A 16,160-nucleotide genomic window follows, 5' to 3' on the forward strand; every position below is an offset into this window, starting at 1 on the left:
ACTACTACTGGGAGATACTTCATAGGCCATTCCAACTAGGTTGTTAATTTCATAATATCAGACAGATGACAATCATCAGAGGGAGAGTTTGAATCTAAATCAACTAAATGATATTCATTCTCTTTTCCCTGTGTCATGCTCCTATACTCCCCTGTAATCTCTCCAAATTACAGATATTAAGACAAAATGTTACTAGATGAGGTCATTTTACAGAAACTTTGGGCTAAGTGTTTTGTTTGTCAAAAGTGGTGATTAAATCTGCAGGGATGAAGAAGTCATTCCACTCCCCTTTTCCCTACTTCCTGCAATAGTTGTAATATGAAATCAGAGAAAGGAGATCAATAAGATCTCTTTCTAAAGATTATGTATTGGGGGATGGAGCCAAGATTGCAGAGTAGAAAGACACATATACTCTAGTGCTTACCTCCCAGCCCACAAAATACCTGTAAAAAGGACTCTCAACAAAGTGTAGAGCAGCAGAAGTTACAGAACAACAGAGTATAAGAGATTTCCAGCCAAAGGTAACCCAGAAGGTCGACATAAAAGGTCTATCTCATGGGACACTGAGCAGAGCCCAGGACAGCCCTGGTCGCCCAGGAATGGGAGGAATGGGGTCTGACAGACCTCCGGGAAGAGTATCCTACCAGATACCTCAACTCACAAGCCACAAAGAAAGCTCCGAAAGTCAGTGGGGGAGGGCTTTCCCAGCTGGGCCAGAGGGAACGGAGGTTTCTTCAGCAAAAGCCCCAGGCGATGGCAGAGGCCACTGCAGCACACTGTAGGCAGCTACAGTGGCCAGGAAGTCACCTGAATCCATTGTTTAGGCAGGTCAACTTAAAGCCTCTGGCAGTAGGGAGCAGCTGATCTAAACCCCAGCCCTGAGTGATGGCCCCGCCCCCACCCAAAGCCCAGGGTAACCTAGCAGCTGAATCTAATCTCTTGACAAGGGATTCAGAAGTCAAGTAACAGACTGGGAAATTGCCCAAAAAAGGGGGAAAAAGACCATAGAAGGTTACTTTCTTGGTGAACAGGTATCTCCTCCCATCCTTTCAGATGAGGAAGAACAAGGCTTACTGTCACAGGAAGTTAACAACCCTGCCTCTAGGGCCTCCAAAATGAACTTAAACTGGTCTCAGGCAATAGAAGTTTGAAAAGTGAGTTAACAGCTTACTAAAAGAGAACCAAAAAAATGCTGAGGAAAATGACACCTTTAAAAGAGGCTAACTCAATTAGAAAGAGGTCCACAAAGTCAATGAGGAGAAGGAGGCATTAAAAAGAAAAATTAGCCAAATGGAGGAGAAAGTTCAAAAGCTCACCGAATAAAACAGTTCTGAAAGAGAATTGAGTTCAGGGAAATGAATGACCATGAGATAAACCAAGCAGTTAGAAAACAAAACCAAAGTTTGAAAAAATAGAAGACAATGGGAAACATCTCATTGGATAAACAACTGACCTGAGAAATAGATCCAGGAGAGATAATTAAAAAATTATGGGACTACATGAAAGCCTTGATCAAAAAAAGAGCCTAGACATTATCTTCCATGAAATTATTGAAGACAACTGTCCTGATATTCTAGAACCAGAGGGCAAAATAAATATTAAAAGAATCCACTAAAATACCTCCTGAAAGAGTCCTGAAAAGGGAAACTCCTAGGAATACTGTGGCCAAATTTCAGAGTTCCAAGGTCAAGGAGAAAAGAATGCAAACAGCTAGAAACAATTCGAATATTGTGGAAATACAATCAGGAAAACACAGGATCTGGCAACTTCAACGTTAAGGGATCAAAGGGCTTGGAATAGGATATTCCAGAAGTCAAAGGAACCGGGATTAAAATCAAGAATCACCTACCCAGCAAAACTGAGTATAATACTTCAAGGGAATAAATGGTTATGCAATGATGTAGAGGACTTTCAAACATTCACATTGAAAAGACCAGAACAATATAGAAAATTTGATTTTCAGACGCAAGAATCAAGTGATGCTTGAAAAGGTAAATAGGAAAGAGAAATCAAAAAAGACTTTCTAAAGCTTAACTGTTTATATTCCTACATGGAAAGGAAATATTTATAACTCTTGAGACTTTTCTCAGTATTTGGGTAGGTGGAGGAATTTTACATACACATACACACACAAACACATATAGACAGAGAGCACAGGCTGTGTTGAATCAGAAGAGATGATATCCACAAAAAAAAAGATATAAAATAAAAATTAATGGGTGAGGGAGGAAAATACTGGGAGGAGAAAGGGAGAAATGGAATGGGACAAGCTGTAACTCATAAAAGAGATAAAGAAAAATCTTGTGCAATGAAGGAGAAAAGGGAGAAGGGGAGTGGGGAAAAGTGAAGTTACTCTCTCCTCCTACGGCTTTAGGAGTGAATAACATGCTCCTTAACTTTGGTATGAAAATCTATCTTATATTACAGGAAAGCAGGGAAGGAGGTGACAAGTGGGGTGAGGGGAATGATAGAAGGGAGGACAAATGGGAGAAATGAGTAACTAGAAATAAACACTTTTGGGAAGGGACAACGTCAAATGGGGGAATAAAAAATAATGGGGGATAGAGTAGGATAGAGGGCAATATATTTAATATTACACAACATGATAATTGTGGAAGTCTTTTGCAAAACGACACATATATAGCATGTATTGAATTGCTTGCCTTCTCAGTGGGGATGGGTAGGGAGGGAGGGAGGGAAGGAAAGAAGGTGGAATTCTAAGTATTAGAAATGAATGTTCAGAATTATCATTGCATATAACTGGGAAATGAGAAACACAGGTAATGGGGTGTAGAATTTTATCTCACCCTATAAGAAAAGAGAGAAGATGGGGATAAAGGAAGGGTGGGTATGAGAGAAGGGAGAGCTCATTGCGGGAAGGGGTAATCAGAATGCAGAGTGTTAGGGGGTGGGAGGAGGAGAGTGATGGGGAGAAAAATTGGACATGTTACAAAGTGATGTAAAAGCAATTAGTATTAAAACAATTGACTGAATTAATTACTGAGACTAAATCAGAGACATCTTTAATTTGGGGAAATTTAGTTTAGTGTAAGTCTCCTAGAGGCAGGTATCTTTGGGTAAAATTTGGCATTGATGGAAAAGTTAAGGTTTTAATGGTAAATTTGATTTTATGATTATTATTTAAACAGGAACCAAAACAGGCATAGGAAGACATGTAAGCAACTTAATACTTGCCTCAAAATATGTTCTTTAGCCAATGTGAAATTATAGTCATATCTGAAACCTGGTTATTGGAACTTTCTATTTTTGGATACTATGAGACTATTAAGTGATTGTTCTTCTGAATCTAATTCCAGGTATGGATAGCAAGAAAGGCGGTCTGAGCCTCCAATTCATGATGTCAGTAAACCTGTGACATGATGGTATGCATTGAGAAAGATGATCTCATGGGAAGGGTGGGAGAGCGGCTGTTCAGCCTGGGCTGAAGTAGAATTCTCCTTACTCAATTTCTCCACTGACACCTGGCAGACTGTAAGTCTGACTGAATGAAAGCTGACAAACTACTCCTGGCTGGAAATGACATGAAGTCAGGGAGATATTGTTTCCCTGCAATGTCCCTACTCTTAGTGGCAGTTTCCTGTAGTCAAAAGGTTTGTAAGCTTATAACCAGGTTATTAAATTATAGATTGTTGGTAGGGGAACATCCAAGGTCAAGTCTAAAATTCAGCTATTAGGACTTTAGACCAACAACAGTAAGTTAGGGTCCTTTAACTCTTAGTAATAGTGTGGAGACAAGTAGGTCAAGGGCTTATGAAGTTAAGATACATAGGTATTATTTGTGTCTCGGTTGGTTAATGTTAAAAAAAAAAACCCATTTGTGGTATATATTGTAAATGCTGCAAAACAAATATCACCTGACCAAAAGTTGGAATTGTGTTATGGGTAATGAACTGTGTTAAAAATGAAAAATAAAAATTAAAAGATTATATATTGACATGAATATAAGCATATGGTTTAGGACTTACCAATAGAAACTTGGATACTTTTTCTTACTAAATCTTCTACTTCATTTTGCTATCTTCTACTCTTTGAAATATCTTAAAAATAAATGCTAAAGTTCCTTTAAAATTATGTCGGCTCTAATGTGGAATGACCTTTTGTTTGAACTTATTATGATCCAAAAGCTCTCTTCAGGTTCATTTTAAGTGTCATTGCAATTTAGAATAATAGAAACTCCAAGTTCAAATCAACATCACAGTTAATCTGTTACAATCAGCTTCTGAATTAGATCCTCCTCTACAATACATTTGATGAGTCCAGCCTGTGCTTGAAGATTACTGTCATAGGGAAATGCTGATTTTTTTAAGGAAGTCTGTTCATTTTCTTGACAGCGCTAATTATCAGACTTTGTCAAATCCAAAACTGCGTCTTTCCAAATTTCGTTTTTATTTCGGGTCTCCCTACTGGGGCCCAAAAGAAAAGTCTAATCTCTCTTTGACATAATAGCCCTTCAAATACTCTTGGATTGCTCTTACCTTATCTTTTCTCAGGGCTAAATATTCTTAGTTTCTTCAATCAGTCCTCATTTGGTAGAATTTCAGTCCTCTCACCATTTCAACAGCTGTCTTTTAATCTTTTAAATCTTTAGTCTTTTAATCTCAATCATGTAAAAACACTTTTAAAAACCTACTTCTCAGAATTGAGCAAAATGCTTCAAATATGATCTGACACTGGCAGAACAGAGCAAAAACTATTCCCATTGCTTAGAACACTATGCTTTTATTAATGTAGCATGGTCACATTGCTTATTTTGTCTGTCATTACATACTGCTAACTTTTACCAAGACCACTATCTGTCAATCAAAAAACATTTGTTAATTACTATCTTCCAAGCATTGAGGTAGGCACTGATGATACAAAGTCTATGTGATTATTAGCCCCCATCACCATACTATTTTTTGCCACTGTTTCAGTCACTAGTGAAGTAGTAGGAAATCACACAGAATTGAAGAATGTTTTATATTTTTATTTATAACATGAGTTGATCAAATATTTTTTTTCAAATGATATATCTCCTGGTACTCAATATACATCTGGTGAAGTGTCTTTCTTCTATGACTTTGAGGTGATTGTCTCTGGGCTCATTCCCAAGCCTTTCTGTCTTTTTAAGATGTATCAGAACTTTTCAACCATTCTGAAGAACAATTTTGAACTATGACCAAAGGGCAATAAAAATGTGCATACCCCTTGACCCACCAGAACTGCTTCTAAGGTTGTATCCCAAAGAGATCAGAAAGATGGGGAAAAGATCCACATGTACAAAAATATTTATAGCAGCTCTTCTGATGGTGGCCAAGAACTGGAAATTGAGGGGGTGCCCATCAATTGGGGAATCGCTCAGCAAGTTGTGGTGTGTGAATGTAATGGAATATTATTGTGCTATAAAAAATGACAAGCAGGTGGACTTCAGAATTACCTGGATAGATTTATATGAACTGAAACTAAGTGAAGTGAGCAGAACCAACAGACTATTATACACAGTAACAGTCACAGTGTACAAGGACTGTTTTTGATAGACTTAGTTCTCCACAGCAAGTCAAAGACCTAAAACATTCCCAAAGGACTCATGATGCAAAAGGCAATTCATATCCAGAGAAAGAACTAAGGAGTAGGGAAGCAGAATGAAGCAGACTATTTTTTCATTTGTCATGTTTGGTTTCGTTTGGTTTTATTCATGTTTTCTCCCATTCGTTTTAATGGAACATGACTAATGTGAAAATGTGTTTAAGAATTCATGTGTAGAGCCCATATAAGATTGCATGACACCTTGGGGAGAGATGGGGGAGACAATATAAAACTTATGGAAATGAACGTTGAAAATAGAAAACAAATAAACAATTTTTAAAAATGTATCAGAAATTTGAACCCACACATACACACACACACACTGTTTATATATATATATATATATATATATATATATATATATATATATATATATATATATATATATATATATATGTATGTATGTATACATATATAATGAATTGTAAGTATATATTTATATATACACATACATGTATATGTGCATGTACATGTTTATATATGTGTATATATATGTAGATGGCCTATCCCATACACACATGCATATATAGCAACATAAATTGCAAAAAACATATATGTATATAATCTCGGTACATAGCATCATATCTGTATTTTTAAATATAAATTTTTAGCTTATATTAAAAAGAGGCATATTTCCAGTTGTCAGGTATTATTAAGCAACTAGAAAGAAATATTCTCAGACTTTGTGGGTTTTTTCATACATATCACTAAATGATTTCAATATTAAATCATTGAAATAAAACTTGGTCAATAAAAATTATATTGTCAGAGCAAATTGACAACAAATTCAACTGAATAATGATGACAATGACTATAATGACAAAAATATGATGGTCTGTAGATTTTATAATTTAGAAAAAAATAATGTTTGTATAATGTATATGTGTCAGTAGGTATATTTCACATTGCTTAGGTGTAACTATATTCTGAAAGTGCAAAGATGACATATAATAATATATACCAAAAATATTTCCTATATATCACTGCTTCAATAACTTCTCTGTATTTAACAAAAATAGATATTTGATTTTTTTTTCCCTTTGAAACATCACCAAAACCAGATTACTGGTTTGCAACAGTATTTTTTTAACTAACAATGAGCCTTTGGAGAAACATTTTATATTCCATGCTAGTTTTCTTAAGAAATGGAATAATTTGAGTTCCTTCCTTAGCAGTGGATGCGACTATGTTTTACTTAGTCTGATGTGTAATTCGAATTAACACCTTATAAATTACTGTTGCTGAAGCACTTTGAAAACTGTTCTAAAAATATCCATTTAACTATTTAAATATCCATTTAACTATTCAAGTCGTATATGCCTGCTTCTATTCAGCTATTCTATAGTCATCCTACTTGAAGTTATGCCACCTGAGATCTGCAACAAAGATTCACTTCAAGAAGCAATGAACGTCTAAATCTACATCTTTGACTTTTAAATACGTTCACTTACTATTGTAGTACATGGTGGTGGAAGTTCATTAATTGATTCTTTCCATGTAGCTTCTTTGCTATTTGTTTGCTCCCCCTTCAACATTATCACATCTGGACATACATCTTTTAATTATCCATTAACAATTATGAAAGTGTAGAGAAATGCAGAAGAGATAGGATCAGAAGACTCGGGCCCAAATCCCACGTTTAACTCTTCCAAGCTATCGGAGTATTGGCAAATCTCTCAAAACTGACGCTAGCAGCTCCTGAGGACTTATCCACAAAGTCATAAATGGGTTGTGTTGTATTACAAAAGCTTGTTCAGAATAGCAATTTTAGTAAGCGTTTGTAGTGATCACCAAGCTGTGTGACCTAATTTATGTTGCTTCCTGAACATTTCTTTTTCAGAATAGTACGTAATAGCCAAACCTTCCATTTATAGAACCATTGTACATAGTTTTTAAAATGCTTTCAGATACATTATCTCCATTGATTCTCAGAATAGTTATGTGAGATAGAGCTAGTATCTTTATTTCCACTTCATAGATGAGAAAATGGAAATTCAGATATATTAACATGGACCATAAAGCTGATAAATAACAGAAGAGGCACTTGAATCCAAGTCCAAGACCAGGATTCCAGTGCTTTTGATATGGAAAGGTCCTAATTTTAGATTTCATCCCATCTCTGTCTTTCCTTATCACCTTCAAGGACAGGTGTCTTTTTTACTCTTTTCTTATTCATACCCAACAAAATATTCTTTCTTTCCTGCAATTTTCTTTGAGTATTTTGTCTGGATGTCCCTTGCACCCATCACTTTTTGTATTCTGTGATATATGTCTATAGATTATTTTTGTTGAATATAAATTATATACATTCCTTAAGGGTAGGGATTCTGTCCACTTTGTTTTTGTTTCTCTAGTACCTAGTACAGTGCTTAACACATTTTTTAAAAATGTCACTTAGATACATGTTGAATTGAAATGATTTCCACTTTGAATTCACTTGCTCATTTTTTAAAATATACAAGGCAACAAAAATCTCTTACAAGACATAGAAAGAGGCATTTATAGTACAGAGAATCCTTTGGAGAAAGAGAAAACATAAAGTGGATAAATTGTAACTACTAACAAACTGAAAAATTAAGTTTTTGAAAAATGCCATCAAGATGATTTTAAGACAATGTACAGGGGAAAATATTCGAGTTTTGAATGTTTATTTTTTTTTTTGGTTTTATTACAAATTTAGGCCTTTCCTGTGGATATTTATCCAAGTATTTTAAAATTGCTTTACAACATTTTTAGAATATTGTCTTTGAGATATGTGTATGCATACATATGTGTGCATGTGTGTATATATATATATATATATGCATATGCATATGGCATATGTATACACACATAAATACATAGTCTATTCTACTACTCTCTCAAGTATGAGTAAAAGATTTAAAGCTAACTTTTAATATGAGAAACAGAGTTACATTGATTTTTACATTTCACAGAATGAAAGAGACCCCAGAGTTGACCCAGTCTCACTCCCTCATTTTGCAGATGAGACAACTGAGATCAAGGAGGAAAAGTTACTTGCCCTAGGTCACAGAACTAATGAGTAATTCATAATGTCAGTGCTATTAACTAAGAAATTCTGACTCCGAGTTCAATACTCATTGTACTTACTATACAACTCTGATTTTCTTTTCAAGTAATGAACGATTAGTGTGGTTACCCCTTCCCCACAGGATAATTTAGTAGCATGCTGTGTAAATACCTTGAACTTTGAATTCTACAATCAACTTGTCCATTCATTTTCTGTGATGGGTATTTGTCATTTCAGTGACATGGCATCAAGGTTGTTATAGCAACAGACAGAATCGTCAGACACAATTTCAACCACTGCCCTGTGGTGGAGGAAACCTGTCCCTTCATAGCTTAGCTATTCCTCTATAGCTCGGGCATTAACATAAATCTCCTTCATGTCTTTAAGGTTAGAGAAAGAAGGCAAAGAATTACAGTCTGGATAATCAACCACAGTGTGACTATTGGGCATGAGGTTGACTCCCTCTAAAATAGTTCCACAAATATCTTATGAAGAGCATTATAAAAAGCTGCATTTCTTCATCTGTAAGGAATGGAATATATTATTGAATTTAAAAAAACTTAATTGAAGGAGATTAAGTCAGACTGATATGCTTTTAAAAGTAGAACTTCATAAGTTAACTAAATTTAGCTGATTAATTTCATGTACAGGTTAATTTAGCTGAGTTCTATTTTTGTTGTTTTTAAAGAAAATTTTATTCTTATATTTTTGTCTGCATAAGCAAAATTTCTCCTGGTGTCCTTCCTCATCTGTCTCCCATAGAGACTTTTCATGTTTCAAAGAATAAAAAATAAAAAATAGGAACAAAACTTATAGATACACATAAGAAATCTGAAAATATATGAAATATGTCAAATTTATAAACCTGCCATTCCTCTAAAGGTCTGGTGCCCTGATATTTTCTCATATCTCTTCCTTAGAGTCATGTACAAGCATGAATACTCTGCAACATGACCTTTGTAATTCCCTAACATTCATTTTTCATTGTTTTGTAGTTCTATTTACTTTATTATAGCCATTGCATGTTCTTTTAAACTTGGTTCTGTCTACTTCGCACTGCACTGGAGCATATAGATCTTGACATGGTTTTCTGTGTTCATCCTATTTGTCATTTTCTTATGAGCACAGTAACATCTAATTACTTTCATATACCACGATTTATTTTTAGTTATTTTCCAAACAACAGGCATCTAGTTTGATTCCAATTGTTTGTTACTACAAAAAGTGCTGCTATACATTTGGAGATATATAGGTAACAAGGAAAGTTAGTATTTATATAGCACTTGGAGTTTTTGAACTTTATAAATATTATTTTTATTGATCTTCACAACAATTCTAGGAGATAGATGTTACTGTTATCTCTATTTTTCCAATCTTGTATTTTATAAATTCATTAAGGAAACTGAGATAGAAATTAAATGATTTGCACAGAATCACATAGCTAGTAAGAGTCTAAGACTGAATTTGAATTCATAAAATACCTGTAAAAAATGACTCTAAACAAATTCGAGAGCATCAGAAGCCAAAAATTGACAAAGTAAAACTAATTTCCAGACCAAGACAGCCTGGAAGGCCAACAGGAAGGTCTACACCACAATGTTTAGAGCAGAGCATAGCCCAGCCTGAGCTACTCAGGATGTATAGGACTGAAGCAAGTATCAAGGCTTGGAATCACAGGTAGTAGCTGCAGTTCATAGATTTCTCAACTCACTAACACCAAAGACAGCTTCAAAGGTCAGTAAGAAAACTCTTTCACCTGGGTGAAAGGGGAGTGCAATCTGGCCCCAGAGTGGCAGCAGCAACTGAGGCAGCAGCATTCAATTATTGAACACTTGGCCTAAAGACCCTGGGGTAATTGAGCCACTGATCTCTGTCTCAGTCCTGAATGACAGTCCAAGAGTAAGGAGGAGCACTGGTGTGGTGCAGCTGGTGTTGGCTGTGGAGAAATAATCCTGCTCATAGTCACAGGGTAGAAAAGCGTGCTTGTGGTTCCTCACAGACCAGAGCATAGGCCAGGAGAGGAGGAAATTCTTCTCTCTTCATTGTGCCACATTGGAGGAATTGAGAACTTACAGGTCCCTAGAGTATACCTTCCACTTGATGAAGGACTCAAAAGTCAAGTAACTGACTGGGAAAATGCCCAAAAAGGGGGGAAAATATAAGACTAGAGAAGGTTATTTTCTTGGTGAAAAGGTATTTTCTTCCATCCTTTTGTAAGAGGAAGAACAAAGCATACCTTCAGAGGAAGACATAAAAGTCAAGGCTTCTACATACAAACCTCCAAAAAAATATGAAATGATCTCAGGCCATGGAAGAGCTCAAAAAGAATTTTGAAAACCAAATAAGAGCTGGAGGAAAAATTGAGAAGAGAAATGACAGTGATGCAAAAATATCATGAAAAGTGAGCTTGCAAAAGGGGACTACAGAAATGCTGAAGAAAATAACACCTTTAAAAGTAGACTAACTCAAATGGCAAAAGGGGACCAAAAATCCAATGAGGAGAAAAATGCTTTAAAAAGCAGAATTGACCAAATGGAAAAAGTGGTTCAAAAGCTCACTGAAGAAAATACTTCTTTAAAAATTAGAATGGAGCACATGGAAGGTAATGACTTTATATAAAACCAAAAAAAATATAAAACAAAACCAAAAGAATGGAAAAATAGAAGACAATGTGAAATATCTAATTGGAAAAACAACTGACCTGGAAAGTAAATATAGGAGAGATAATTTAAAGATTATTGGTGTACCTGAAAAAGAGCCTAGACATCATCTTACAAGAAGTTATCAAGGAAAACTGCCCTGATATTCTAGACCCAGAGGGTAAAATAGAAGTGGAAGGAATTCACCAATCATACCATTGTGGGAGGACAGGCCAAGGGAGAAAATGGAATAAATGAAGGGCAGGATACAATAGAGACAAATGTGCTTAGTCTTTTACAACACAACTATGGTAGAAGTGCTTTGCATTGTTACACATGTATGATCTATATTGAATTGCTTGTTTTCTCAATGAGGGTGGGTGGAGAGGAAAGGAGAGAATATGGAACTCAAAGCTTTAACAAGGAATGTTAAAAATTGTTTTTGCATGCAATTGGAAATTAAGAATATAGGCAATGGAATATAGAAATCTATTTTGCCCTACACTAAAATAGAGGGGAAAGGGGATGGAAGAAGGGTGGATAATAGAAGGGAGAACAAACTGGAGGAACGTATGGATGAGGTGCATGCTGTCTTAGGGTTGGCGGTTGGGAGAGATGGGGAGAAAACTTTGAATTCAAATTCTTGTGGAAGTGAATGTTGAGAACTGAAAAATAAATAAATAATTTATTCTTAAAAAAGGACAGGGAAATTGATAAAATTTTCCTTTATCTTTACAAACATTATTATGTGTATTAGGTATATCTTCTTTCTATGCCCTCTTGCCTCCCAGATCTTTTTGTGTGGGGAGAAAGATGGTCCTTAATAAGAAAGAAAAAAAAAAAACAAGTGAAGGGAGAGCAATTTTCACTGTCTTCTGTAATTGATAAAAATATTTAAAAAAACTTTCAGAGGGATAAAGTCACTGATGAATAAGACTCGTTAGTATCTCACAATCCTTAAAGACTCTGGAGACAAAACTTTCTTTCTCAGGTAAGACTAGCTATCGGTTATGTATTGAACAATCCAACTACCTTGCAAATAACCAGGTTCTTTCTGGTTCTTTCAATCCCTTAGTCTGCTCATCTCTGACCTATTCTCTAGAAACTCCCATGCCTTCACATTGGTTTTTCTCTATGCCTAGAATGCACTCCCCTCCTCTGCTTTTGAGAATTCCTGGATTTTTTCCATAATCAATTCATGTGCCACTTTCTCTGTGATAACTTTATATGTTCCCCCAGCCATCTGTTTTATATATGACTATAAATCGTACATCACTTCACCATTAGAACTTATGTTCCTTGAGGGCAGGCTGCTCCTCTTGTCTTTTGCATCTGTAATGACTAATTGGTACATCACCAGCAGGAAAGGAAGATTTTTGTTAATTTTCATACTGAATAAATTTTTAGCATTTTGTAGGGTACAAAGATTTCTAATATAAATCAATAAAAAATGATACATATATATTCAAGTGAATCCCACATCCGATTTATGTAAATGCAAACACACACACAAACAGCAGCTCATCATGTATAATTAATTATTATTATCTCTAATCATGAATTTTCCCTCTTCTTGATATTGTGTCTTTCTATTAATCCACATTGTGTTTCCCTGGAAGATGAAATCTTTATATCTACAATCATAGCTATCTTCATCTACTGTTCTTTCTATAATCTGAACACCTTTCTGATAATGATTTTCTGATTTCTGTCTGCTAACACTCCCCAACTACTCTCATTTGAAATTTCATTACCATTACTTCTTCTTTCTTTTTCACTACATTCTCATCCAGTATCAATTTATATACCTCCTAATTCTACCCTTCACTCTTCTTTTTAAACCTGTCTGCTACACATATAACAGCCCTAGTAAATTCCAAGACCCCGTGTTTTATATGTTTTTATCAAGAAGGATAGATGAAAATCAGCAACTCGCAATTTCAATTTTAGAAGTACTCAAAATGCAGACAATGGAAGCTTTAAAATAGTGTAGTTATATTAAGGGTGATTGTTAGGGACTGTTTTATTTTTCATGGTTTGACATTTTTTGTGAGAGAAAATACATGATAGCAATTCTCTAATTTCAGAGTAAGTGGCCCAATTATCTACTTATATAATCAATATTTATATAGCAATCACATTTTGCAGTAATAATGGAAGTGTTTTACAGCTTATTTTGAAGCTTCACATAATGTATATAGTGAAGAAGCAAAAAGTAGCAATTTGATAAGCAGAGGATATCTTCAATAGGAAGAATAATAAAGGTTTCTTAACTTTCCATGATTTTTCAACATGCTGGCTTTTCTTTTCGTTTTGTCTTATGTTTAATATACAGTAAAAAATGGGTGAAACAAGAAGGATATATTTTTTTAGAAATTCACTTTCAGGCGTGGGAGAAGAAAGAGGATTTGTTAATTCTTATTTTCTTTCTTTAACAAAAATCTTTTTGTAGAGCTGACTATCACTGGTGACATTATGTAGGCTTAAAATGGCATGGGCCTTTTACTCTATATGTACTGTCATATTTTCATCATTTCAGTTCCCACTAGCTTAAATATAATTTATATGCAGATGGCTGTCAAATCAGTATAAATCATACACCAATGAATTTCTGATCTCACTAATCTGGGTACTTTCTCCAACAATGAAAAACATACTCCATTTTTGCTGAACCTGTGTAACTTCTGTCCATGTCTTTCAGTATTTCCCTTTCTTGAACTCTAATCTCTCATGAATAACTGCCTGTCTGCATCATGTATAAACTGGAATTTATCTTTCCGTGTTATTGTTTTTGTTGTTATTTAGTGATTTTTAACTCTTTGTGAGCCCATTTAGAGTTTTCTTGCAAAGATACTGGAGTTATTTGCTTTTTCTTCTCCAGCTCATTTTACAGATGAAGAAACTAACCAAACGGAGTTGAGTGACTTGCCCAAGGTCACATGCTAGTAAGTGTCTGAGACCAGATTTCAACTTGGGACATCCTGAGTCGAGGCCCAGTGTTCTATTCAGTGTACCACCAAATTGCCCTTATTTGTCACTTCATTCCTCCTATTTTCTGTACTTTTCTTGATAACATCTTCACTGCTCCAGTCACTCAAGCTTGAAATATCAATTAACAAACATATATTTAATACCTTTGTGCCATGCACTGTGCTAAGCTCACCTTCAATTCTCTCTCTCTCTCACACACTCTCTCTCACACAGTTGTCAATTCTACCTCTACAACATTTATATCCTTCCCTACATTCAAACAGATTATACCCTAGTTTTCGCCTCATTATCTCTTTCCCAATTATTATAAGAACTTTCTAATTGGCCTCCCTGTTCTCATCTCCTCTTTGAATCCATTCTTTATACTGGAGCCAAACTGATATAACAAAAAGCACAGATGTGTCTATGCAAATCTATTATTTGAATATTTTCAGGAACTTCTTAGAACTTTTACGATAATGTGCAACAGCTTCAAACTAGCATTTATTTACTACAAAATCTGCCTCCTATTAAATCAATCAATAATGAGACAAAGAGTATTTATTAAGCACTTACAATGTGCCAGACATTGTGCAAAGATCTGGGAATACAAAGAAATGCAAAAGATAGTCCTTGTATTTAAGGAACTCACATTGTAATGGGGGAGATGAAAGACAAACAATTGTTTGCCAACTAGATATACAGAAAGATAGACAGATAATAAAAATAAAATAAATGATTTTCTGTTGGGGTTTATTTGTGTCATTATTTTCATATTGTGTTCTACATTCTATTGCTCAACAATTGTTTTTTTCCCTAAAGATGCCATCACAACATATTAACATTTCAAAAGGTGGGGGGTGGAGCCAAGATGGTGGAGTAGAAGGACAGACCTGTAGAAGCTCTCCCCAAGAGCCTATGAAAAAAAATGACTCCAAAATTTCTAGAGCAGCAGAAACCACAAAATGACAGAGTGAAAGACATTTCCAGCCCAAAATCGCCTGGAAGGCCAACAGAAAAGATGTATTGCAACAGGCACGGAATAGAGCACAGCCTGTGGAAGTATAACCCACCCTTGGCCACGCTGCACCAGCAGCAACAGGAATGGAACAGACCTCAGGTTGTGGAATCTATTGCAAGAGCTGCGGTTCCCAAATTATTCAACCCACAAATGCCAAAGACAGCTTCAAAGTTCAGTGAGAAAGCTCGCTCACCTGAGTGAGAAGGGAATGTGGTCTGGCCCTGCCAGCATCAGCAACTGAAGCACCAGCATTCATTTTTAGAACCTTCGGCCTAAAGACCCTGGGGTAATAGAGAAGCTGATCTGGATCTCAGGCCTGAGTGGTGGCCATGGGATGAGGAGGAGATCTGGCAGATGAGCTGGTGGAGGCTATGGACGGAACTACTGGCAGATTCTGGGCAGAACAGAGTGCTTGTGATTTCTCACAGACCAGAGCACAGGCCAGGAGAGGAGCACTCCTCTCCCTTGATTATGCCTCCTTAGAGGAATGGAGAACTTACAGGTTCCCAGAGTACAACTACTCTTGACAAAAAACTAAAAAGTCAAGTGACTGGCTGGGAAAATGCGCAAAAAGGGGAGAAAAAAATAAGACCATAGAAGGTCACTTTCTCAGTGAACAGGTATTTTCTTCCATCCTTTCAGATGAGGAAGACCAATACATACCATCAGCGGAAGACCTAAAAGCCAAGGCTTCTGCATCCAAAACCTCCAAAAAGTATGCAATGGTCTCAGGCCATGGAAGACTCAAAAAGGATTTTGAAAATCAAATAAGAGAGGTAGAGGAAAAATTGGGAAGAGAAATGAGGGCAATGAAAGAAAATTATGAAAAGTGAGTCAATAGTTTGCTAAGGGAGACACCCAAAAATGTTGAAGAAAATAAAAACTTTAAAAATTGGCTAACTCAAATAGCAAA

This window comes from Notamacropus eugenii, chromosome 3, assembly GCF_028372415.1.
Source record: "Notamacropus eugenii isolate mMacEug1 chromosome 3, mMacEug1.pri_v2, whole genome shotgun sequence".
Taxonomy (NCBI): domain Eukaryota; kingdom Metazoa; phylum Chordata; class Mammalia; order Diprotodontia; family Macropodidae; genus Notamacropus; species Notamacropus eugenii.